Here is a 27,098-nt window from a genome sequence, read left to right as displayed (position 1 = left end):
ATGTATCTGCAAAATGGGGATTTTAATATTTCCTGTGTGAAATTCTGTCGCCGTTGAAAGCAATGAAAGTTTTGCTGTTGACATTGTTGGGGCCAGAATTTTACCCCCTGTAGCATTATGAGGCTAAATTCATTAATTTTAGTAAGGCACTCAGATGCTATTCTGTTGAGCAATGCAGACAAGTCTATAAACAGAAACAATCCACAGGGTTTGTATGGTGTGCAGTAAATGAGATATGTGGTAATATAGCATTTAAGGCAAGTGTTCAAAAGTTGCACAGGGAAACTTTAATTTTATTTTGTGAGTTAAGCACTCAACATTCTTTTAAGGTAGTTTTTAAAGACTAAATCTAAAATTAATTTTGTTCTAAAGGCTAAACTGCACTTAACAGTCAGAAAAAATTTGACTAGGTAAATGGATGAGATCTTGCTCAACAAGTCTGCTCACTGTCTGTATCATAGGCGCCAATGCTGTGAGTGCTCCGGGGCTGGAGCAGCCACGGGGAAAAATTGGTGGTGCTCTGCACCCACTGACAGCTCCCCGCCCGAGCTCACTTCCACCTTTCCTCTGCCTCTGCCCCTGAGCGCACTGCTGCATCCTGCTTCTCCCCCCCTCTCCCAGCGCTTGCGCCATGAAACACCTGTTTCACACGGCAAGCCTAGGAGGGAGGAGGGGGAATGCGGCGTGCTTGGGGGAGGAGGTGGGGCCGGGGCAAGGATTTGGGGAGGGGTCCAATAGGGGCGGAGTTAGGGTGGGGATTTTGGGGTGGGGTGGGGTGGAGTCGGGACAGGGTGGGCACGAGCACCCACCGGCACAGAAAAAAGTTGGCACCTGTGGTCTGTATTTCCAATTGTATTTGCCATTTTTTTTACTGAGAAGTGTTTCTGCCTGCTCTGCAGAGCCAACACAGCTTTGAGAAAGGGAGCTGGATGCTTCTCCTGATGCAGAATAATAATCAATTATTAACTGCACTGCCAAAATCTGCCATCAGTGACATCTGTGCAACCCCACTGACGATGATGAGGATACCCAGGTGTCACTGAAGGTAGACTATGACTTGCAGGAGTGTTATTCTAGGTGGTGATGTAGAAAAAAGGAAAGAGCCCAGTTTTACTCTGAGTATTCTTGTGGGGCTGGCCAAGCGGGGAAAGGAGGAAAACCTCTTTTATTTGTAAATTGAGCAAACTTCATAGACCCCAAGCGTGTGAGCAAGAACTCACCAGCCAAGCACCTGACACAGAGAATTATCTGTGCAAAACGGCCATTGAAGCTTGTCACCAGGCCCAGCTGCTCCCCCGCTCCAAAGCATGCACTGCCAGACCCCACGGTTTGCGACGAGGTTTTTTTTTTCAACAGAAGTTAGCAAAACAAACAAAAAAAACCCCAGTCTTTTAACTCATTCCTTTGCTTCAGGCTTCAAGGCTACCCCTCCCAGGGTTCTCTGGTACTCCTGCTCCTGGGAGCTTCCCAGTTTCACTCAGCCCCCTGCTCCCTTCTGGGAGCAGCCACCCCAGGGCTGCTTCTCTGAGCTTTTCCTCCAGGGATCCACCACAAGAGCTAACTCCACTCTCTTTCTCCTCCAGGGCACAGCCTGTCTTAGGCTATGTCTCCTCTAGAGAGCTTACAGCGATGCCACTGTTCCGATGCAGCTGCACAGCTGTAAGATCTCCAGTGTAGCTGACAGGAGAGAGCTCTCCTGTCGACATAATAAATCCGCCCCCACCCCTTAGTGGAGCTTATGTCGCTTAGGAGGTGGAATATTCACACCCCTGAAAGACATACATTTTGCCAACCTAAGTGGAAGTGTAAATGTAGCGTTAGTTCATCTCATCTGCCCATTAGCAACCCTTTATAGGCCCAGGTGGAGCCCAACTCTCTTTACTTACTTGGATTGGACTCCCCAGGTTAGAGGGGAGCTGGGTTTAGTCTATCCACAGGGATCAGCTACCCTGTGACAAAGCTGTTGAGAGTTTTGTGTGTAAAACAGCTAAAGGATTTGGGTACATTGGACTCTCCGGTTTGGTGGCTTCCTTTCTTTGGCAAGACCTTCTTAGAAAGCTGAACATGTGAGGCCTGCTCGGAAACTGGCAACTCTGCAGTTGTTATGAAACATGTTTAAGAGATGCAGCATAGGAGTGACCTATGCTCAGGATTCCTCAGGATTCTCTTTCCAAAGCTGCCGATTTTTATATTTTACCTTAGGATGTGGGTTTGGCAAGCAACCATATATAGACTCTTGTTTTTGTTTGGTTGGGTAAATGTACTATTGCTTAGTGAAATACTTAATATGAATCTTTTTCTACAAAATTGGCTAATGCTAAACTCCACACTCCCTATAATCTTTCAGGTAATTACAGATTTCAAACAAAATATCCTGAAGGCAATAAGGGGCTTTATCTTAGAAACACAAAAACTTCTATATGGAATAGAGAATAAATGCTCATTGAATACTGCACTAGTGTCTATTCCAGCCACATTGGCCTTCCTCTGAAGAAGGTGAGGTTGTTGACCTTAAATATGATAGAGGCTGTTTTTAATATTGAAAGGCAGTACATTCTAATGGATTGAGCCAGGGAATGAGAGACACTAGCTCATGAGTGCTACTCCTATATTGCCTTAGGATATTTCATTTCTGTTCTCTGTCTCAGTCTATAGCTGTAAAATGGGGGTGGTGATAATCTCTTTCAGCGGAGCGTACTGAGGAATTGGATGTGACTGTATTCAGCTCCCATTGGGGTCAGTCGAGAATTTAGCCGCTGAGCAGACACAGACCAAAGCAGCCTCAGCAGGTTCTGTAGCAGGAACCAACAGGTGTCATCAGCTACTTTTCACAGTGCTCATTCTGGTCATTCCCTCTCCCGCCCTCTTGCTCACCTCATTGTCACTCCACCTGTGTTTCATGCCCTGTCCTCTTCACCCCCTTGTCCCCTTCATCCCCCTCTCTTCTGTGTCCCTTCTCCCTTCCTTTGTCTTTCTGGTTAGCTAACTCCCTCTTAACAAAATCTTACTCCCCGCCCCCAATTAAACTCGAAACTGACCAACAACAATAAAAATGACGCTTATGTGACATTTGCTGCCATCACTTTGTGGGTGTGTGGGTGTGAGAGAGAGACCCTTACTCTTATCTGTTTTGTCTATTTGGATTAAAGGCTTTTCCAGGCAGGCACTGTCTACTACTCTGTGTTTGTACAGTACCTAGCAAAACAAGCCCTGACCTTGGTTGGTCCTGAAGCACTACCATAATAAGCAGAATAAATAATATTAAATTCAGAGTGCTATGATCGCTTCAAGGCTGTTCCTTTTTTGTATTGTTTGGCACTTCCCTTCTTAGACCTCTCCTAATTATTTAAAAGGGAGTAAATAGCTTGTCTTTCTTGTAAACGCTGCTTTCAGTTAGAGTAGAGAAGATTGCTTATCTTCTTCCAGATATTCCAAGCTGAGAGCATTCCAAAACAGCCCTTAAAATTCCGCATCCGTCTCAAGTGCGGCTGACATAGCAATAAAGTCCACTGGCAAGTAGACGCTTACTGTGTCTGTCCTAAGAACTCCACTAGTCTACTCTAGAGCACTGCTGCTTGTGGTTTTTTTGTTGTCGGTCACTTTTAATGCTCATATAGATTGCCGTAAAATTGCAGGTGCTGTTAAGGTCTATCGTTAGCTGATGGTGTCTTTAAAAAGTTGACATTGTGGACTAGCTGCTTCCCTTTGCTTTCCTTGGGGGTACAATGAGTGTGACTATCCTAAAACATACAGCCAAAAAAAAAAAAAAGTGTTCCATCACCAGAACTCTGAGTTAAAATTATTGCATTGCACTGAAGGGAAGAGCTTGTTAATTTCCTTTTTAAGAGATTTTGAAATTGTGCTGCCACAGTTGGTCTCGGTCTTTCTAATTTAATGTCTGGACTTTTTTTTTTTTAAACAGGAAACTGTTCTTCCCTCAAGCTATATTCAGTGTGCCATTCCTAGAATTTTATAGCGAAAGGAGAATATTTAGGTCACATGAAGTAGGCTGTAGGAAAGCTTGTTTTAGATGTACTCTAATTTCATAGCAACAGTTATAAAAGGGGGGAAATAGTTGCCTCTAATGGTACTATGTGACAAGTGGCTCAGCTAAGATATTAATTAAAATATCTGAAATATGGAATGCTGCATTACGTTGTGAGTGACCCAGCACAGACATTTTGTGGAATTGTTTATGGGAAAAGTGAAGTTTGTTGGGTTCGCCCTTTGTATCAAGGGATGCAGAGGGGAGAGGGAGTGACACTTCTTGGGGTGCCAGAACTGGGAGTTACTTTGTTTCCCACCCCCACATCTTCAGCAAGGAGAAGAACTGCTGGTGCTTCACAGGGTGTCAGCTCCCTAACACGGCCGGTTTGCTGATCACCCAGTCTTCACAGAGCTCTGTCAGTCCTTACTTTGCCTTGGAGGTTAACAATAAGTGTACCCCAGCCCTCAAGTCCCTTTGAAAGTGTCCCCCTGTAGTATCCAGCCTCTGTCGCTGGACACTCACAGAAATTACTAGGTTTGCTATCCACAAGGGAACAGTATACACACAGCTCAACAGGTGTCAGGATCAGGTCCTTTACAACAACACAGCACTGAGATTTATTTATAGTGAAAACAGTCATAAGTCTATTATCAAAGGCTAAGCTTTAAGGAACTAGTGATAATGGATAACAAGTGGAAACAGAAATGATTACACAAAAGTATAACATGCTTTTTAGAAATTAAACTTAATTTAGCAAGCTAACCTTTTGTCTAAATAAGTTTCTCACCCCAAAGCCTTTTTCAACCAAAGCCTGGTTGAGATTCTGTGCAGTATCAAAGGGTGTCATTTTGCCTTCCCCTCATATTCCCCAAGTCAGTGTTCACCCCTCCCTCTCCTTCCCAGCACAACCCCCTGTGGTTCAGTCTCTGGTATCTTGCTTCTCTGTTGATGTACCATCCCCCTATTGACTTGGTATGTAAATGGGGCTTCCATTGTTTTGACTTAATCTACATGGTCAAAAGAGAGAGAATGAATCAACATCCTTTGTCTAACCTAAAATCTGTTAGTCAGCTCTTCATTGGATGCTGACTTCAAAATATATTTTCATCACATATAGACAACTCTGCAAACATCATCCATATTATGAGGATCAGTATTAAATAAGCTTTTATTAGAGACCTCATATGACATCGTTTATGGATAAATACCATGAAAGCAGTATGCTAGGTATAGTGAGCTTGTCAAGCCTATTAGGAGTTGATGATACACAACAGTGAAGCCTTTGCTGGTTGGCACTAGTGGCCCTGTGTGTGACAGGGTGTCGGTAATTTTGGGAGCTCTTGGCTTGACTTTAACTATTTGACGAAGGTGGAAGAAAAATAACTGCCAAAGTGAAGGAAACATCATACATCATTCAAATTCAAAATGTATGTGGTCTGTCCTAAGAACGATCTCTATGTGGGTCTTTAATATGTAACACACTGTGATCTACCAAGATGTGTAAAGTGTTCTGAGATTTACATGCAAAAAGGTGCTATATGTGCAAAGTATTTATTGCTGAAAAACAGGCTGCTGCTGAAAGACTGTGGAATGACTCTGCAGAAACAGGTTCAATTGGCAAGAGGTTGGTGTTTATACCAAAAAAAAGTAAAATAAATCCTCATCAGTAAGTTAAAAACTGGTAAGGTTAAGGTTGTGTGGCCCCTATGTGTCATTCTCAGCTTCCCATTCTGTCTCCCAACCACTGCTTGTAGTATAGCCCTTCACCTCGGCAAGCTGAATTGAAGTGAACCTGTTGTCCACCAAGTACCAGCTAGTTTTCCAGCATCTTCTCACAGTCTCCTACTGTGACTCTGTTAGGTAATTGTTCTGCTCTTCGATTTGTTTGCAGCAGTTGCAGGTAACAAGCATAAACAAAGATAGGCGAGTCACAAAGTAGATTTTCCTCTGAGGGGATGATTGTTGTTTGATCACGCATCTGTGGTTTTTAGACTAGAGGTTTTTTTTCTTCTTAATTTTGCATTAAGATCCTTGAGGATTACAATGGTGTAAGCAAGCTGTTAGATCCGCAGGCACATGAGGCAGTTTTAATAATCCATCCACGTTTCCCCTCCCCCCCACATTTTTTTGTGTGAGAGGTATTCGGTGTACTTAGCACATAGATACAACTAAAGTAATGTGGTGATGGGCTGACTTTTTGGAACCAAAAGCTATAATTTTGAATTATCCCTTGGATTGGAATTCTGTTTTGCAGAATAGAAAACAGGGCTCTGATTGTTTGCATTTCTTTATACCTGCTGGGAGAACTGAAGAACAAGGAGTTGTGGGACTGAAAAATGAATTGGTTCAAACAAGTTTTCAGTAATGCAAGTCGGGGGGGGGGGAACCCAGAAACAAAATGTAACTGTTTTTCACATATGGAAAATGATCTAATCAGGAAAAAGATTGCAGCAGAAACAAGGTTGTTTGAAAATAGAGCATTTATGTCACTGTATAACAATATGCAGTTGTGGCTTACTTTTCTGTTTGAGTGGTGTACAGCGATGGGATTGTAAATGTCACTCTGTGCTAAATGTATGCAAACCAAATTGTATGAAGCAATGATTTAAAACAACAACAGTCTTTCATCTTTGGAGAAACCAACAAATATTTTAAAATCTAAATTGTCTGGCAGAAGTAGCTTATCTTCAGATCCTGACAGTATTCAGCATCTGAAATGTATAAAATGTGCTCAGTTTTTGCTTTCGAGCCTAGATTTAATGAGATGCTCAGAAGGAAATCTTTGGACCAGTTTGTAAAATTTTGTAAATTGTAAAAATGAGTCCCTGTCTAGTCATAAATAAGCTATTATCAACTTTTGATCTATTTATAGCCAATGATTTTTATCAAGTAAAAAACCAACCCAGACGTTGCCTGTTCTTTTAAAAATTAATTGTGAACTGCAGTACTTAATCATTTGGGAGGGAGCGCAGTCTCATAGTTGAAGATAGGAAATGGGAACTGAGACTTCAGTGCCCAGAACCTTCAATGAATGCTGCACAAACAGAGCCCCAGTAGGGCTCTATGGGGTGCAGGGAACACAGAGCTCATGTTAGGATTTTTCTGTTAAAAATGTGTGTCTAGATGTAGGTTTGGCATCCTAGTTATCTGTTGAAAAGACCACTAGATCTTAGATTAGATCAAGCACACCAGTGCAGGTTTGTATTTAGCATTGCTTTTCTTTCTCCCACAACAAATATTGTTTCAAATATCCCTAAGCCATGGGACATCTACTGCTTCCCTTGGGAGGCTATTTCATGGTGCTGTATAATAGAGCTCACTGACAGGAAATCATTCCTGATACTCGGCCAAAATTTTTCTGGTCACAGGATCTTCCATTTAGTCAGTTTTACCATATTCACTGCCGTCTACTCTTTCTCTCTTGCTTACATTTATGTAGAGAAACATGAAAGTTATATAAAAACTATATTTTGAAAAAAGGCAAACGCAACAGTACATCTGGAACCAACACGACTTGTGGCAAACCTTATCAAATTTAATGATTTTTAAAATTTCTCCCCTTTTTCTTATGTCATTATGTAGCTTAAATCACAAACTTTTGGGGGCAATGACTGAGTCTTCCTTAATATTTGTAAATTCATAAAGTGCCATGTGCACAAATAGAACTAGATTATTACAGTGGAGTCACCAGATGGTGCTGTCACACATAGTTTTAAAAGTTCTTTTTCTTAGTGTGTGAGCATTCTTCAGTCTATGAAGAAATGCCGCATTGTCCGTTTTATTATGGAGTTTATTTTTAGAAGAGTGGTTATAAGCAGTAATAATAGTTTGCTCTCTACCTTGACCTCGCTAACTAGAGACAATTCTTGGGACAGAGTTGTTCCATGGGAGTTGCACATTAGTGTTGGGTTAGGATTCCTGGAAAAAGAGAATGCCCGGCATGTTGTTTGACCACCTCCTCTCAAGGACTGGTGTATATAGTTTAAATAAAACAAGTTATACTAAGAAAAGTGAATATCACTGACCTATCTCTTCCAATGCAAAATCAACACAGAATCATAGAAATATAGGGCTGGAAGAGACCTTAAGAGGTCATCTAGTCCAGCCCTTTGCACTGATGCAGGACCAAGTATACCTAGACCATCCCTGACAGGTGTTTGTCTAGCCTACTCTTAAAAACCTTCAGTGAGTCGGATTGCACAAGCTACTTTGGAAGCCTATTCCAATGCTTAACTATCCTCATACTTATGTTAGATATTAGAAAAAACTTTCTAAATGTCCCTTCCTGCAGATTAAGTCCAATATTTCTTGTCCTACCTTCAGTGGACAAGGAGAACAATTGCTTTCTTTGTAATAACCCTTAACATGTTTGAAGACTGTACTGAGGTCCCTGCTCAGTCTTCTTTTCTCAAGACTAAACATGCCCTGTTTTTTTTTTTAACATTTCTTCATAGATCAGGGTTTCTAAAATTTTTACCATTTTTGTTGCTCTCTTCTAGACTCTATCCAGTTTGTCCACCTCTTTCTTAAAATGTGGAGCCCAGAACTAGATACAGTACTCTCGCTGAGGCCTTGCCAGTGCTGAGTAGAGAGGGACAATTACCACCTGTCTTACATACAATAGTCCTGTTAATACACCCCAGAATGATTTGTCTTTTTTTCAACTGCATCAAATTATTCATTCATATTCAATTTGTTATCCACTATCACCCCCAGATCCTTTTCAGCGGTACTACTGCATAGCCAGTTATTACCTATTTTGTAGTTTTGCATTTGATTTTTTTTCTTCCTAAGTCTAGTACTTTGCATTTGTCTTTAATTGATTGTTGATTTCAGGCCAATTATCCGATTTCCAAAGATTGTTTTGAATTCTAATCCTGTCCTCCAAAGTGCTTGCAACTCCTCCTAGCTTGGTGTCATCCACAGATTTTATAAACATACTCCCCATTCCATTTGACAAATCATTAATGGAAATACTGAATACTACTAGACCCAGGACTGACCCCTGTGGGAACCCACGACATTTGTTCCCCAAATAATGACAGCGTACTCTTTGCGTATGTTCATTCGGCCAGTTATGCACCCACCTTATACTAATTTCATCTAGACCCCATTTCTCTAGTTTGCTTATGAGAAAGTCATGAGGTGCTGTATCAAAAGCCTTACTAAAATCAAAATATATCACATCTATAGCTCTCCCCACCCCATCCACTAGGCCAGTATCCTGTCAAAGAAGGAAATATGGCATGATTTGTTCTTGACAATTTCATGCTGACTATTCTTTATAGCTCTCTTATCCTCTAGCTGCTTATAAAATGATTGTTTAATAATTTGTTCCACTTTCTTTCCAGATATCAAAGTTAGGCTGACTGGTCTATAATTCCCTGGGTCCTCTTTGTTCCTCCTTTTAAAGATAGGCACTATGTTTGCACTTCACCAGTCTTCTGGTTCTTATCCATCCTCTAAGTGTTCTCAAAGATAATTGCTAATGGTTCCAAGATTGCTTCAGTTAGTTCCTGAAGTACCCTAGGATGAATGTAATCAGGTCCTTTGACTTGAATACCTCTAACTTACCTAAATATTCTTTCTTTAACCTGTTCTTCCTCTATTTTGCCTTACTTTCCTTCCCCTTTATCACTAACGTTAATAGTGTTAAATATCTGGTCACAATTTACCTTTTTAGTGACGACTGAAGCAAAACAGGCATTAAACAATTCAGCATTCTTGATGTCATCCATTATTCGCTATCCTTCCTTGCTAAGCAGAGGACCTACACTTTCCTTTGTATTTCTCTTGCTCCTAATGTATTTATAGAACCTCTTATTTACTGCTTTTTTGTCCCTTGTTAGGTTTAATTCATTTTGTCCATTAGCTTTTCTGATTTTGTCCCAACATGCTTATGCTGTCCTTTTTGTATTCATCCTGAGCAATTTGTCCATGTTTCCATTTTTTATAGGATTCCTTTTTGATTTTTAGGTCATTAAAGAACTCCTCATAGAGCCATATTGGCGTCTTACTATTCTTCCTGTTGTTTCTTGTGCATCGGAATTGTTTACAGTTGTGCTTTTCATATTGTCTCCTTCACTACTCCATGCCATATCTCCCAGCATATCCATTAGTGGAATCCAGCTAAAGCAAGTTGACAGTTTTACCTATCTCAGCAGCAACATCTCCAATGATTGATCTCTTGACAAAGAGATCACGAACAGGATACAGAAAGCTTCCAGTCCCTAGGAAAGCTATGCAACAAAGTCCTGAAATCCCACAATGTAACCCCCTCAAAAAAATAAAAACTTTACAAAGCTTTTGTGCTCACATTTCTCCTCTGTGGCTGTGGGACCTGGACACCATACAAATGGCATATCCAACAGGTAGAGGCCTTAAATATGCGGGCTCTGCGTGCCATTATGGGGATCCGCTGGCAAGACAAAATTAGCAACCTGGAAGTTCTCCAAAAGCATTGAGGTCATGCTGATAAAAACCCAACTGTGCTGGGTTGGACATCATTAGGATGCCTGAACATGGACTCCCCAGAAAGATTTTCTATGGAGAATTGGCACAAGGATGTTGGAATCAAAGCTGGCCCAGAAAGCGCTACAAGGACAGCATCAAGAACAGCATATTCTTTGGTGCAGTAAAACCAGATGATCTCAAGAAGGCTGTGTCAAATAGATCAGCATGGTGACACACAACACTCAGAGCTTTCCAAGTCTTTGAAGAGGTTGGAAATAATTGATTATTAGCTGAAAGGGAAAATGGTCATACCACTGCTGTAGCTACCCAGATGCTCACCAATGAATTTGTCTGCCTGATCTGCTCATGAGCATGCACGTCATGTTTTGGACTTCAGAGGCACTTCCGTGCTCTCTCTTTTTGTGGATTCTGGAGTGAAAGTGTCATTGTCGAACCGACGGACTATGTGAAGATGGTCTCCTTGAGAAACTGCCAGTTCTCCTGAACTTCTTTATCCCTTGGATTTTCTTCCATGGGACCTTACATAGAAGTTCTCTAAGTTTGTTAAAGTCTGCTTTTCTGAAATCCATTGTCCTTATTCTGCTGCTCTCGCTCCTTCTTTTCCTTAGAATCATGAAATCTATCATTTCATGATCACTTTCACCCAAATTGCCTTCCACATTCAGATTCACAACCAATTCCTCCCTGTTAGTTGGAATCCAGTCTAAAAAGGCTGCCCAACAAAAAGTTGTTCCCAAGACATGTAAAGCCCTGGAATCTGCCACTAGTCAGCAGAGAGGTATTGTATAACAGCAGTACCTAGAGACCCCAACCAAGGTCAGTGTCTTATTGTGCTAAACACTGTACAAACATAATCTGAGAGTCCAAAAGAGGGTACAGTATAAATAAACATGACAGTCAAAGGGTGGGAGAAGAAACAGAGGCAGAAGGATGAATGACAGGCCCAAGGTCCCACACAAGGTCTGCTAAATCCTAATCCAGTGCCTTATCTGATGGACAATCTGAATATATTATGACTTTTTTTTTCATTTTCAAATTGCGCTTTATTGGCTCTTGGTCATCAATATTTCCTTATTCTAAGCATTTGAAAGATTATGTTCATTGCAGTGCTGTTGTGGCCATGTTAGTCCCAGTATATGAGAGAGACAAGGTAGATGAGCTAATATCTTTTATTGGACCAACTTCCACTCATGGAAGGGAAAAGCTTTCAAGATTCACAGAGCTCTTAATCAGTCCGGTCTGGAGAAGGTAACCAAAGTGTCCCACACTAGAACCACGGGGTATCATCAGACAATTACAACCGCTACTTGACAGGAACCACATCCCGAAAGAAATCTTTCCCAAACTCCCTCTTCTGGCCTTCAAACGACCCACCAACATTTCCAAGCTCATCATTAGAAGCTACTTCCTCCCATACCAGGACACGGTGACTCAAAGCAGCATCAGAGCCTGCGGAAACAACAGATGAAAACTCTCCAGACATATTTCCACCGCTATAATGATTAACTCACTCCACAATACACCTTTCAAGATCTCTAGATCTTATACATGCCTATCACAACATGTGATGTACCTCGTCCAGTGCATCAGATGCCCCAAAAACAACTGTGTGGGTGAAACCAGACAAGCGCTACTCTTTTGAATGAACTCGCACAGAAAAACGACAAAAGAGAAAAACACTCTATCACTCATAGGCGAACACTTTTCACACAATGATCACTCCATATCAGACTTTTCAGTCCTCATCCTCAAAGGAAATCAGTGCAACATCTTCAAAAGACAAGCTTGGAACTTAAATTCATAACTCTGCTGGATACTAGAAACCATGGTCTTAACAGAGGCACTAGTTTTATGGCTCATTACAACAACTTGTAGCACACCCTGCTGCCTACTAAACCTTCTTTGTCCTACAATGGCAGAGGTGTTAATTTTCTTCTTTATTTTAAGTGGTTTCACGTATTGTGTGTGAGCCCCTTATGCTTAATAATCTGTCCCACCGTGTATTTAGCTTGGACACTCTAGTTACCTTCTCCAGACCTGAGGAAGAGCTCTGGGAAGCTTGAAAGCTTGTCCCTTCCACCAACACAAGCTCGTCCAATAAAAGATATATCTTTCTTACTTTGTAAAATTATATTTGTCCATTTATTTTATAACCTGTGTGGCTTTTGTTGTTGCAGCCATTGTTCTAATTTTCCAGAAACCTACTTTCATAGTTTATTTTGCCTTTAGTAGAGAACTTCTCGGTTTTGGGCTTCCTGATGGCTTTCACCAAGACTCATCACTTTTACTAAGACAGAGTCCATTACTTTGCCATGCTGTTTGCCAGAATGGCTACCTTCCTGTATTATAACTTAACTTTTTTTTTTTTTTACAAGGATAGGTTGTTGGCTTATGGCTCAATTCCAAACCTGGAGGACCAGTTGACTGTTTTGCATCTGGTCCCTACCCTTTGACCTGTCTGGCTTGGGTGGCCCTATCAGGATTGAAAACCCCCACCAACATAGCTTTCAGGATCACTGCTGCACACAAGCATTCCCACTCTATCAAGGTGCAGTCCATAGGGAGGATATTCTTTGGACTTTACTGCTTTTAAGTGTTAAATAATTTCTCTGCTTTCTTAGTATTACACAGTCAGTTAACACTCTCTGCCCCTTAGCCAAGCTACACATCTACTTTTTAAAAAAAGTTATAATGATAATCATTTCATCCCCTTAATCATGTATGTTGTTTTTCTCTACTTTTCTAACTTTTTTGGAGTGAAAAACAAGTGCTGCCAGTGTATACAGTAATGGACTGTCCCTTCATAGCGCAGTAATGAAATGTGTCTGCATCTAAAATCCTAAATCACGTTGGCTTGCAGCCATATAGTATTGCATGCTGATCTCTAATTGACTATCCACTAACTCCTCTAGGTCTCTTGGCAGTATTATGTTCCAGGTTTCTCTCTTCCATGGAATGCCTGTACGCTTGTGTGTACATAAAATTATTTCTTATTACTGTGCAATTGTGTTCTGACTGGCACACAAATGCTATTCCTAGTGTCTCCTTATAGTTTAATATGTTATGCAGCTAGACCAAAAAAAAAAACCCAAGACAAAACCCAAACCATGTACACATATGCATCGGAGGGTGCATCTACACTGCACTCCTCTTTTGGTGGCGTGAAGCATACGTACTTATGTAGCTCCCCTAGCAAAGGTATAACTAGCAGTATAGACTGGGAGGCATTCTTAGGCGCGTACAGTAAAGACATGCCTGAATGGTGTGAGTATGTATTTGAGTACATTCCCAACATGACTGTCTACTTGCCAAGCTGTGCCACCCCATCTGCACCTCCACAGGGAAAGGCTTCAGCAGAGGGGAAAGCCTGTGGTCGGGGCATAGCAGCAGGGAAAGGCTCAGTGCTTTTCCTGTTTCTGCTTGTTACAGTGTGTGGGATTGGGGTTTTTTGGTCCCTTTTTGAAGTAGGTTAAACTGGCATTTCTGCTCTGCGAGATGCTGGTTATGTTAGACTTGTATTTTTGAGAGCACTTTAAGTCTTAAATAGTCTTAAATACAGAGCTGTAGAAGACCCAATCTAAGTTAAACAAACAAGCGTAGTTATTTATTATTATAAGAAATGAACAGAAGATAGAAATTTCAGTCCTGGGTGAGGTGGCAGATACTTTGGCACATGTAAACTCTGTTATTAAGAAAATTTTATTTAGGAATATATTTTTATAAAGTTCACCAGGCCATGTTCAGTTAACTACTTGGCTAGAGTTGAAATGGTTTAAATCAATGGTGCAGTTAGTCTACAGAAGAAACTAAAAAGCTGCTCCCCCCACTGGTCTCCCACTTTCTTCAGGGGAAAAAGTATCTATCTTAAATTCAATTCCCTGCTCCGTTACAGACTTCCTATTTGACCTGGGGCAAATCACATAGGCTCTTTCTTCCTCAGGTCTCAGTCTGTAAAATGGTGATAATAGCATAAGTACATTAAAGATTGTGAAGTGCTTTTGTGATCTACTAATGAAAAATACAGTGTAAGAGCTGAGTATTATTATTAAATAAAGCAATCCCATAGGCCTGATCTAAGACCCATCGTGAGCTTTAGATTAGGCTCCATGGGTATGTCTACACTGGGGTGAAAAAAAACACAGCACAACTGACTTGGACTGGCGGGGCTCCTGCTACAGGGCCAAATATAGCACTATATGTGTTCCCATTCAGGCTGGACCTCAAGTTGTGAAACCCGGGGAGGAGGGTGGTTCTCAGCCTGAGCTCTAGCTCTATACTGGTTTTGAACCCCATAGTGAGAACCCAGGCTCTGATGCTTGCTTCCCCAGGTGTTTTTCTGTTTATTCTGCAGTGTAGAAGTACCGTATGAGACTACACACAACAAGATGAGTAAATAAGAAGTAAAGAAAGGTGGGTTTTTTTCTAATACTGAATGTAGACAATATTAGTGGCTTATTTTAATCTGAAAGCCTTTACTATATTAACGCTAACAGAATTGATTTGATGTGTCATTTTGAATAAATGATAAAATATAAATTAACTTTCAGTACATCACCTGCAGAGAAATTGGGTCTGCAATGTTCTAGTGAGTATACACATCCTCATTTGAGATTTTCCATGGAGTTTAAAGTGAAGAGGTAGAAAGTTTGCCCTCATGTGATGAGTGCTACCTTTTTTGAATAAAACTGCATATATTAAATAATGGATTTACACCATAGCAAACTAAGTGCTGCAAACCTGAATATTGTTTTCCAAATGCTTTCTTCCACTATGTCTCTGTATTACAGTGTTCTCTGTGCTTAGCCCTTTCATCATATAACAGACAAGTCTGATCCCAGTTCAGCAAAGCACTTAAAACATGTTTAAGTCTAATTGGATTCAGTGGAACTTAAATTAATGTTTCCGTGCTTTGCTGAACTGGGGCCTCAGTTTGCAACTGTAAAAAAGTGTTGAGGAGGTGGTGACAAATCTAGATTTCCTTATCCCTCTAAACCACTACTAGTCAACTTGCATATTTTCCAACTTGCATATCTTGCACTGTGCAAGCCAGCTGGGGGCTAGTAGATTCATAACATGCTATCCCTCTGGAGATCAGAGTGCAAGATTCCTTCAGATCCTCATCTGGGAGTGGTGTGGAGTTACTACATTTTACTCCTGGGGGAAGAAGAGTCCTTTCAAAGCTTTGCAATGATACTTCTGGACAAATCAGGATTAGCACTAACTGGCTCCAAAGGGAGTTTTGCTGGGACCTCCTTGTCCAGAAGACCTGGAGTCTTCAAGATGGAGGAAGGAAGGAGTCTTGGGGCTCAGAAGTCCATAGAGGAAGAACAACAAAGCATTCTATGTAAGTGTGAGTTTTACATTTATTGTAAAAGAAATGTGTCATGCTAATTAACCATCTTCACTAACTGAAAATCCCAGTCCACAATAATCATCAGACCATAAAATGGCTTAAGGAAAATTATTTCGTCCAATTCTACAGAAGCTGTAAAGTGCATGATCAGGCAGAATAAATACCTTCAGAATAACTAGGTGTACAAAAACATTCCCATAGAATTTTATTTGTCCTCTTTAGGTTTCATGCAGATACAGGTACATATGAATTTTTTACAGCATTTTTGAGGGTTTTTTGCTGCCGAGGTAAATTCCTCCTTAATGCACTTGACTCCTAGTCCTGGAATAGATGCAGTTACTGTGACAATTCTGAATCAGATTTTTTAAGCACCTTTTTCATACTACATTTACCTCTGAAAGCTCAAATTATGAGACTGAGAAAATACAGTCTTGAGTTGACTAAATTAACTTTTCCTGAGCCAAGAGATTAAATGTTGCTGTAATTTTTTAAGTAGAACCTGTCTAAGTAGAATTCGCCATCAAAGAAAATCTTGTGAAGTTGAGCATATAGGATTTAGGGAAAGAGTTCTCCTGGGGAAACTGATTAGATAATATTTAAGTAATCTCTTTTTGTCATCCCCACTGCACTTCCAAACCTGCAACAACACAAATGATTCTTGGATCAAGGTGATACTCGAGTCCTTTTATTGGATAAATATCAGAAATAGTAGATTATTTGTTTTTATTTTGGCTTGAGAAGAGGTATAAACTCTTGTGCTTCCTTTAATAAAACTCAAAGTAGGCCATAATCCCCAGCACTGTCTCCTTTAACTAGTTTGATTCTCAGTTTCCAGAGTTTTAATTACAGTGGTTGCTCCCATTAGGTGGTCTTGTTTCATGGCAGGATGTTAGACAGCATTCTCACTCTCCGTCATTTATGTGGACTGCGGGTATGTCTGTCAAACCATAATGAGCAATGAAAGAATGAAGAATGTTAATTTAACTGATGCTGCTTTTGCTGTTAACAGTAAGTACCACCAGCTGCACCTCATAAACATTACTGTTTGTCTGCCTGAGCTCTGCTATTCAGTGAGGCCTGGCTTGATTGATAGAGGCGGAATTAGAATGATGGGTTGCGCGGAGCAACTTTCCTGCAATGCTACTTCTGTGAGTGGTTTTTTTTATTGTGAGAGACAGCTCCTAAATTTTAATTGCTTTTCGAACTTGCAAGTGCTGCTTGTGTCAAATGTTGATAATTGGTTTATGACAGAGGTATTCTAAATTAAGGAGAGGTCAGCACAGATCATTTGCATATTACCTACTGGAGGAAAAAAGGTTCTGTTGAAGTGACACTTTGCTAGTATTAGAACTTCACTCTTATGTGTAAAGTTTCCATTACCGATACATGATTTCTTAAACAATGGGTTGCACTAGGAAAGGAATATCTTGAACAATAGCAGCGTTCAAAGTCCTCTTATAGTGAAGTTACTGAACAATGTACAACTTTATGAAGAGTTTGTTTCCAGCACATTCAACATTCATGATAACCTGCAAAATAAAGCTGGATGTGTCTGTAAATCTATCAGTCTTCGTATGTATGAGGCAAAATACACACTCTGCTTCTGCTGAATGATTTGTTATTATATTGGCCAATATCCAGCAAAGAACATAACACTGGCCACTTTTGCTCTGGTGCCACCTAACATGGCTGCTACTCTGAAACCCCTCACCTTGTGAATCTCTCCTTCCTTTGGCAGCCATGGGGCCTCCGTTATGGTTTCCCCTGTGGTATGGAATGTGCTCTCCTTGTCATCTTTTCCAGTGCTTCCCTCCTTGGTCTAAATGCCTTGATCTTTTCCTAAAGTGTTTTTATATTCTTCTCTCTTCTCCCTGTTTAGACCGGTTTAGACACCCTTAGTTTGATGGTGTTTATTTGCATTTTACTGTGTGCGCATATGAATAAAGCATTTAAGGGGTGGGGAGGGAAAGTAAAGTTAAAATTTTAAACTCTCAGTAACATTATATTATTTTCCACTCTCTTCTAATACCCATTCCAAACTCTGCATGCTTAACTATTAAAAGGGACAATATTCTATTACAAATCAAAGTGCCATCAAACACTTGATTGGGACACCATTAGCAAAAAAAAAAAAAAAAAAGCCAACACCCTACTTATTTATGGAAGTACGTAGCTTTCTCTAGTTCTTTTGTTTTCTGTGCATTGTTAATGAAGAAACTGAAGAAGACAGTGATGGAGTGCTGTGATGGAGTATACAAACCCCACAGTGAGCCTGGTGAGGAAGGTGTTAATAATTTGGCCTGCAAACAGAGGACTGCAGTTAATTCCTCTGGGCAACACCTGTGAGAAATATCCAGCTTAAAATAAACAACCTTCCAAGTGGAGGGGATAAGAGTGGAAAAAACAGGCTTTGGAGAGCTGGCTGCCTTGCCAAGTGGAATACAACCCTACCAGGCTCAGAAGGAACTATCCTCACAGGGACTGAGAACTACAGCTACAAGTAGAGGACTGAGTTTTGGTCTGTAATTTGGGTTAGACATCAGAGTGCTGGAGGAACTCATGCCCTGGATGCATTTCTACTCCCTATTTGTGCCTGTTGGCTTGTTTGCAGGCAGGTGCTTATCCAAGAGTTTCCCAGTGGTAGGGAAGGCTCATGTTAGAGTGTCTGGCTACTTGCAGAGTGAGACAGAGTATACCAATTTCAGTGATATAAGGGAAGGCCTCTAGACAACCAGGATTTTTTTTCATCTGAGCCAGTGTATGGACTGACCAGTGGGCAAATAGTAGCAGCTGACCAAGGCTTTTCTAAAGAAACCAAAGGCCTAGTTATGGACTCTCTGACTTTGGAAACTAACCTCAGCCTACACTTGGCTTGGAACAATGATCCTTATTCAGCTGGATTTAACTTGTGAATTTACATAAACACCGCTTTCTTCCCAGCTTCCCCCTGGAGGCATCTCTGTCATTCATTTGTCTGTAGCCTGCTGAGCTGCCCACTGAGAGGGCACCTGCATGCTTGTCTAGAAGCCACAAGCCAGGATCAGAACTCGATGCATCCGATGAAGTGAGCTGTAGCTCACGAAAGCTCATGCTCAAATAAATTGGTTAGTCTCTAAGGTGCCACAAGTACTCCTTTTCTTTTGGCAAAGACAGACTAACACGGCTGTTACTCTGAAACAGATCAGAACTCAGGAATTCTTGGCTCTCAGTCCAGTGCTCTGACTGTGCCTCTTACATGTGTCATTACATTGAGCATCACCCTTCTCTGCCTTCCTCTTCAGGTGTTTATCTGTCTTCTTTTGGGTGTTGATCTCGTCTTTGCTACCAGTAGAGCTACTCTAACAAACGTGCCTGGATTAGATTTTCTGTCTTTAAAATGGGGTGAGGGAGGAAGAGAACTAGTTTTCTAAATTTCTGATCACATATGTGAGGTAATTATTAACTTCAGGCAGGCTGCGTTAAACAAAATCTTTATTTTCAACAACTCCATCAACTTTGTGCTCATTTTCATCAGGCAGGGAGTTCCAGATCGACCACATAATGTACTACTAACCATTATTTTCTCACCTAGTTTGCTCAGTATTAACAGATAATAGATGATCCCATTAAAAATAAATTTGACACTGCATCCACGAAGATGTGAAAATTGGAGTCTCTCATCATGATTTAAAATGTGTGCTCCCTCGTTCAAATGGGGTATAAGACTCTCTTTTGCAGATAAAGTAGGCCAAATTGCTGGAAAGGCTGCTTCAGCGGCACACAGGTTAATGTAGATGCATTATGTATTTATGTAACCCATAAGAGGATAACTTTTTAGCAGATGATTTGGGCTGAATGTGCACTTGATCAGGAATCCTCATTTATAACTCATAGCCACACTACCAGTTTGGCGTGAAGTCACCCCTATAATCATGAATATTCTGTAGCTCTACAATGTAGATTCGGAGGAAAGATCCTGAGGTTCTTGTGATTAAGGCTCTGAATTGCAGACCCAAGATACCTGGATACCTGGCCCCTTGTGTGCACATGGGCAAGTCACTTCAATCTCTTTCTACCTCAGTTCCCCATCTCTAATAATACTTCCTTTCATGCCCCGCCCCCTCCTTTTCTTTAAAGACTGTATTCTCTTTGAGAAGGATACTGTCTCTTCCTATATGTATGTACCGTACATAGCACTGGCTACAACATTAGTTGGGAAATTGTAGGCACTACTGCAGTACAAATAACAAATAGTTGCTTTTGCTGGGGGGAGGGGAATAATTCCATATGAATTGCAATAACACCTTGGTCAAAATATAGCAAATAACCACTGACACAGACATGACTTAATACAAATAGGGGAAGAAGTGACATGATTCATGTGTAACCATGAGCATATGTCATATTTTCTTTGTAACTCTTACCCCCCCACATCCTTTGCCATCTTTTGCTGTGCTGTGTCTGACTTTTGGGTGTAAGCTCCTTGGATCATGGACCTTATCATCTTTATTTGCCTGTGTCACTTCAGTGGTTCATACGGCAAGCCTCTGTGAAACGAAACAGTCCCGCTGTGCAATACGGTGAGAAAAGGTTTGTTTGTTTTGTATCGTCACTTTCATGCAAAAGTCCCCTGACTGGGAACCAAAGGTGCAGGTGAGTGACTGTGTTCATGTGACCAGCCTGCACCATTAAATGCTCCATGGATCGCTGTTTTGAGAGCTTCTGATTTTAAATGACAAAAGAGGGACAGAGAAATTGAGTGAGGAGAATTTCTGAGCTGAGACTTTAAATGAGATGGAGTGTGTGACAAAGGAAGCGTGTTCCCAAGTAGTGGGAGATGTAGAGGAGAAGGCTCTTGCACCTGTAGTGGGATGAGTGTATGGCATGATGGACAGGGATTAAAGTTAGCTGAGCAGAAGGAGCAGTGTGACAGACATTCCATTAGATAAGCTGGAGCATGTCCATCTTAGTCTCAACACATACACACATTAGTTTACATAGTGAATAACAAGTTTCTAATAAATCTTTACAGACAGGATACAGAACCATGCCTAGGTCTACAGTTCATGTAACATTGGCCTTCCAACTTGTATTGGCCAAACTCACTTTTGAAAAAAATCAACTAACAAATCAACATTAGTGTAGACCTAAGAGGACGACTCGCTCCCTTCATGTATCTGTATAAATCCAGCTAATCTTGGTGAGAGATGTAAGTGTGTGTGCATCAAGGGAAGTGTTTTAGTTCTACTGCTTAACTATTAATGTCTCCCTAGATAAGATCAAAGGAATGAGAATGGAGGTAAAAATGACATAACAGGACACGAGCTTGCTTTATACTTTGGCAAAACACATTAAAAGTAGCAGGGGTCAAGGTGGTTGTTTGAGGTTTGGCAGGCTGTCTCGATGGCTTAAGGATGTGATTTAACCCACCATGCATTATTACCCTTTTAGTTACACCAGCAGCCACGTGGTTGGCATTTCTGGATTCAATCCTTAGGTTGTTGCTGGGTCCATTGAGGAGAGACTGGGAAGGCTCTGGAAGAGTGATGCCTCCTGTTCTCTACCCCCAATTCCACGCATGTATATCTGGACTATGATGAATTACAGTGACTGTTGGTGGGAGAGTTTTTATGATGCTGGGCCAGTGTGGTACAGGAAAACGGGGAAAAAAATCTATGGCACCACCGCTGCAACTCCTCTAAAAGATGTATTTTAATTGTGATTGTGTGTGTGAGATGGTGGTTGTGTGCATGCATTCCACAGCTTCACATGGTTCATCCCTCCACAAGTCTCAAATCCCACCCATCTTAAGTGCTGGAGGTAGCTAGAAGACTTTGGCTGCTGAAACAGCTCTCTTTGTTCACAAAGATTCCAGTTACCCTGCTCTAGGATGCAGCTGCTCTTCAATACTTCATCTTTTAAAACGTGTTCTCCTTTCCTTTGTATTAAACACCCTCAGCTGCCTGTGTCTGGATTTTTGGCCAATCTTCCTTTTTTTTTTGTCACATGCTTTTATTTTTAAATGTGGTGTTTATTTTAATTTAGATTTCAGTTTGTCTAGTGAAACCAGAACAAGCCCACAAAGTATAAGTTGACTGTGAAGACCACATAATAGTGGTGAAGTGTAGTGCTTCCTCAGCACCACATGGGAAGGTTGCAGACCCTGGGTTTATATAGCCTAAGTCACTTTTCATTTTTATTATTTTAAATTGAGCAGCTCAATTTTCATGGCATATCATCCTTAACTAAGTTGAATGACATCTACAGTACTCATGCAAACTAACAGTTTGCATCAAGAGAACAAAATTCTTGCTGTGAACAAATTATTTTATTTGAACTCCCATCTGCTTGCTTGACTCTAAGCTACCCGACCCCCTCCCACACACAATCAGCTTCCTTCTCCCTCTTCACCCCCAAAGAGTTTTAAGGCAGGAAGAGCCAGTAGTCTGTTATATCTCTGTGGTGTCATCCCCCCAAGGAAAGGTCAGGGTGCTGGTACTCTCTTAAAACAGGATGGGGAAGGAGCAGGTTAGGGGCTCCTATGAATGCATGAGGATGCTGTCCACAGCTAGTCCTTGCCTCTGACACTAGCCAAAAGGGATACTATATGAGACTTTCAGCTTAGGGCTTAAGCCCCTGTCAAAATAAGAGTAGGGGTCTTCCCCCACCCCCAACCGTGACACCCCAAGTGGTTGAGTGAGAGTACACACAATGCATCTTCACACCCCTCTGCTGTAAATAAGTTGAAATTACTTTTGCCAACCCTTCTGGACACACAGGAGAAATTCAGCTAATTAAGGAACAAGAAGGAATACCTGTTACTTCAGTGAGAAAGTAATAGGCTGAAAGTAACAGGCATCTTATAGAAGTTACTCCTGTAGGTTTTGAAATCCTTTCTGCAGGAATCCTTTTAACCACCTGTTTCAGGGTGCTGTCCAGCGCAGGCCACCCCACAGTGTGGCAACGCAGTCACCTCACCTCATGGTTCCCTTCAGACTAATTTGCACTTACTCAGGCATTTCAAAATAGCATTCCCTCTCTTGGGGTCTGGCATATTAAGCCGTAACATAAAATAAGCAGTTTGGCCTTTCTAGGCACAAGCCGTTCTTCCCGAGTCCTGTTTAACACACACTTCCTTCCTGTTTTGCATCAGCGGGCCAAGCAGGTTTCTTCTTAGTTTCTGCTGCCCTTTGGCTCTTTGCAGAACCCAACATGGTTCCTTTCAGCTCTGTGATCAAAATCCTGTGGTGCCGGGTTTTTCTACGGTCTTTCTCCTTAAGACAGGGTTTATTAGTCTCCCATCCTGGCTCTACTGCTGCAAAGCCTTCTTGCTCCCTTCAGGTCTCTGTATCTGTGTGACCACCCAGCCTATCTTACAGAATGCATGGCCTAGCTACCTCCTCACATGACCCTTGATTATCTGACTCAGAGCTTGGGGGAACGAATGGGCTTGGGCCAGTTTTGCTTGCTTACAGAGAAGGCCTGAAAAAAGTTTAAGGGCAAAAACAAACATTGTTTTATTTACAGTGGACTTTTTAGGTATTTTCTATCCTGGCAAACTCTGGAATACCAGTAGAACTTTTAACATCTCAGGAGGCAGAGGCTGAAAGTTGAGCAACAGATGGGGAAAACAGTTAAAACTTTAAAAGTCTGTGGTTTTGTTGGTGACACCTGTAATTCCAATGTCTAACAACCATTCTAGTGAGGAGGTCAAATTTGGGTTAAGATACAGCAGCCACTGCTTCAGTTAAGAGCTCTCAACATACTGTGTGTTTCCAAGATGCTCACCAAATCCTCAAGAAAGCCAATAGATCATAACGAAGCATGAAAAGTTGGCTGTGAATTTTTAAGGACATCCAGCTAGTGTAGCAAGCTGCATGTGTCCAACTTCAAAGAAACTTTATTGTGGAGGTGAATGATTTTGCTCAAAATACCGAAGGTTCAGAGAAATAGACTTTCTAGTATCTATTTTTTTTGCATCTGGATATCCTGTCTTTGAGCTCCACGTATCGCAACATGAATTTTCACTTAAAAATGTTTGGGAACATTTTAGATACTTTAGAACAGACAAGAACTTCTCCTTTGCATCATGACAATCATTTGCATGCATTTGCTGCTAGAGATAAACATTGTGTGGATAATGTAATGACCATTAACAATGGTTTAGAGTGGTCCAAGGTAAGAGGAGGTAATCATCTCCTGCTCTGAGGGCAGCCTCCTATGGGGTCTAACTTCAGGTTTCATCTCCATATGCAGCATTGCACAAATAGGCATATTAGAATTTTAACTCTCATTTAAAACATCAAGTGTAGACCCCTTCAGGCAAGATACCAGATTAGATTGACCACTATTGCATTGTGAAATGGCCAGTCTTCCTTTCCTATAGAGCTGGGCACCCAGAAATAATCTGTGGTCCTTGTCTAATAGGGATTGTGTGCACAACTTCTAACAAAATGCCCCACCCCCCCTTCCCAGTAAGTGCTTTGCTTGCAAAGGATCCTGGCGAGCTTTGTTGTAATAGTTACTCACTATTTAAGTCTGTGTAAAATAGCTTTGTTTATGATCTGATATTTTTAATAGCTTATTTCACTGTTTCCATTTAAACTTAGAAGTGACATCTTTGTTTTTCCCATTTAAAAGGTAGCATAATCCAGATGCCTGTCAAAGGAGTTGTTGATGTAGCATTTTATGAGCAATCCTTCTGTTTGAGTTTATTTTTGTTGTCAGAAATGTTTGCCAAGCTCTTGTGAACTCCCTGTGAATATTACTGAGGTATGCTCCCTTTTTAAGAAAATGATTATCCATGCAGGAATACAAATTATACAGTCAGTCATAATTCTGGGCCATGAAATTTTTTTAAAGCTATGGAATGCATTAGGAGGGGTGGGGTTTCATTTTTGTCTTCAGTGCACATTATCCAGCATTGGGCATCTTTAAAATCACTTTCTGTCTCACTGTTGACTTATGTGCTGAGGTCTGTGTGCTCCAAAAGGTGGAGATGATATCAGCCCACAACACCTAAAGTAACTGGGTATTTGAATGCTAAGCTGCACTCCGGTCTCTGACATACAAAGATGCTCATTTTCTGCAGTGCCAAACAGTGGCCTGTCTAGCTGGTGTCTTATTCATAAGGTAGTTGATGTCTGAAAAAAAAAATTAAAAAGGAAGTGATAACTATGGGGCAGGGAGTTTAAAATACCCTCTCTTCTTTAATTTGGCTCATACAGGACATGCATTTTGTTTTAGTGGCTTAGAATTTTATGCTGAATCTGCAATGGTTACTTTTTTTCTTAATGCAATCTGCTGTTGAACCACAGCTAAATTTGATAAGATTAAAAAAAATTTTTTACAAGTCCTTTTCAAGATCTTTTGCTGCTAGGTATGTAAATAGCAGCAAGTTTAAACACACCCTCTAAGCCTGTTTTTGTGTTGCCCATATAACAATTTTGCCTGCTCTTTGGGACAGCGGGTGGTGGAAGTGGTGATCAGGCAAGGATTTGGGCATAAGCCCTTCTTTATAAACCATTTTCATAGTGGAGGATTACAGCTTCTCATCCCTCCCCCTTCAGACTGCCTCTGTCAAGCTGAGCCTGCCATTCCCCCCCACCCACCTTCAGTCTATATTAAGGAACAATGCTGCATCTGGCAGTGCTTAAAGCACCACTGAAGTAAATTTGGCTCTGTATGGGTGTGAACCTAGTCTGCCTGCATGGAGCCAGTTGCAAATTGGGGCCTCAGCTATTTAGGTATTTGAATAGTACATAGAACAACGGGGTTCTGATTCTGTATGGAGTCTTTGCATGCTAAACTAATACAACCACCTCCCAAAATTTTGCTTTTGTTATTGCTGTTCTCTCTAATGGCCCATCATACCATGAGGTGGGGTCTATGAGTCCTTAGAACTCATCTCTTGCTTAAAACCATATGTTGTGACATACTTCTCATAGAGATTCTACTCAGAATGTGCATCATTCTCATTAAGCTCCATTAAAGGAGATCTATCATGGCCCTGTGGATAAGGCATAGGAATGGGGAGGCCTAGGTGCTCTTCACTTACCTGCCACGTGATCCTGGGCAAGTCACTTCACCTGTTTGTGTTTGTTTCCCTTCCCACCCTGTGGCATATGTATTTGGATTGTAAATGCTTCAGGGCAGAGACTGTCTCTTAATGTGTGTTTGAGGCTTCTAGGTGCTGCCATAGTAAAAACTGATGGCAATCCTCGGGGGGGGGGGGGGAATGGGTGCTCACGTCTCACGAGATGGATACAGCTTATAGGTAGAGCCCCTGAATAGTTTTGTGCTGATTCAGAATGTATATAAAATGTAAGTCATGTGTGTCTGTCAGTACAAAGTGGGGGGGAGAACCCTTAATTTGAGGTATCTGGAGGAAAGAACCACTGACTGCATTGTTCAAGGGAAGCTAGCTGTAAATTGGGAATTAATAGTAACTCATTTTCCGGTCCAAGGATCTCTTGTCACTGTAAAAATTTTCCCCATACAGGCCAAAACTCAAAGTAAAAATGTGAAAGCAACAGGTAGTGTTATATTCAGTTAAAATAATTGTATTGACTGCCAGTGTAACTGGGCACAGACTCACCAGCAGTGCCTCCTGCTGGTCATCTCAGGGAATTAGTGTTCCAGCCTCTGGAGCACCCTCTTCAGGCCAGTGTCTCACCTTGCTGCTGGCTCCCATGTCCTTCCTAGGACCCTGGTGCCCCTTTCACTGGGTGCTACCCCCTGGCAGTACCCCACAGTTCTGTGTCTCCCCCTCCCAGGGGAACCCCCCCACTATCCCTACCTTGCCTCAGTCATAGCCTCCTGCTAGCTCCCACACCCTGGGGCAGATTGCAGTATGAGCCACTTATCACAGGCAAGGTTGGGTTTGGACCTGCTGCTTCTGCCTACCCATGGCTGCCCCTGCACTTAACAGGCCACCCCAGGCTGCAGGCCTGGGGCTTTCCTAGGCCAGAGCTCCCTGGCTCCCTTGGCCTATCCCCAGCCCTGCTCCCCTCCAGATACTTGGTTAAGCCCCTGCAGCCAGGCTCTTCTTTCTCAAGGCCTAAGTCTGAAGTCTTAGTATCAACATTGTAGTAGTTATTCAGAGTCATCCTAGTGAATTTGAATAGGACTCCTCATGGTAGTGTTTGCAGAATCAATGTTTACCCTACTTCCCCACTTCTTATATTGTAATGCAGCAATGCAGTTGCATCTGCCCAGGTAGAGGGCTGTTCTGTTCTCTTTCTTAGGCCTTGAGAGAGTCTCTCTCCAGGCTTCTGGCTCACAGCCTTTATACAGCCAGCTGGG

At 41.5% G+C, this 27,098-nt stretch overlaps 1 protein-coding gene across 18 annotated transcripts in view; it reads left to right on the top strand.

Annotated features, from left to right (window-relative positions):
• KLHL29 (kelch like family member 29) overlaps positions 1-27,098 on the top strand; it is a 601,492-nt gene that overhangs the window by 53,080 nt on the left and 521,314 nt on the right. The window lies entirely within an intron of this gene.

This window comes from Lepidochelys kempii, chromosome 3, assembly GCF_965140265.1.
Source record: "Lepidochelys kempii isolate rLepKem1 chromosome 3, rLepKem1.hap2, whole genome shotgun sequence".
Lineage (NCBI taxonomy): Eukaryota > Metazoa > Chordata > Testudines > Cheloniidae > Lepidochelys > Lepidochelys kempii.
Note: the sequence above shows the minus strand (reverse complement) of the source record. Positions and strands in the feature narration are given on the sequence as shown.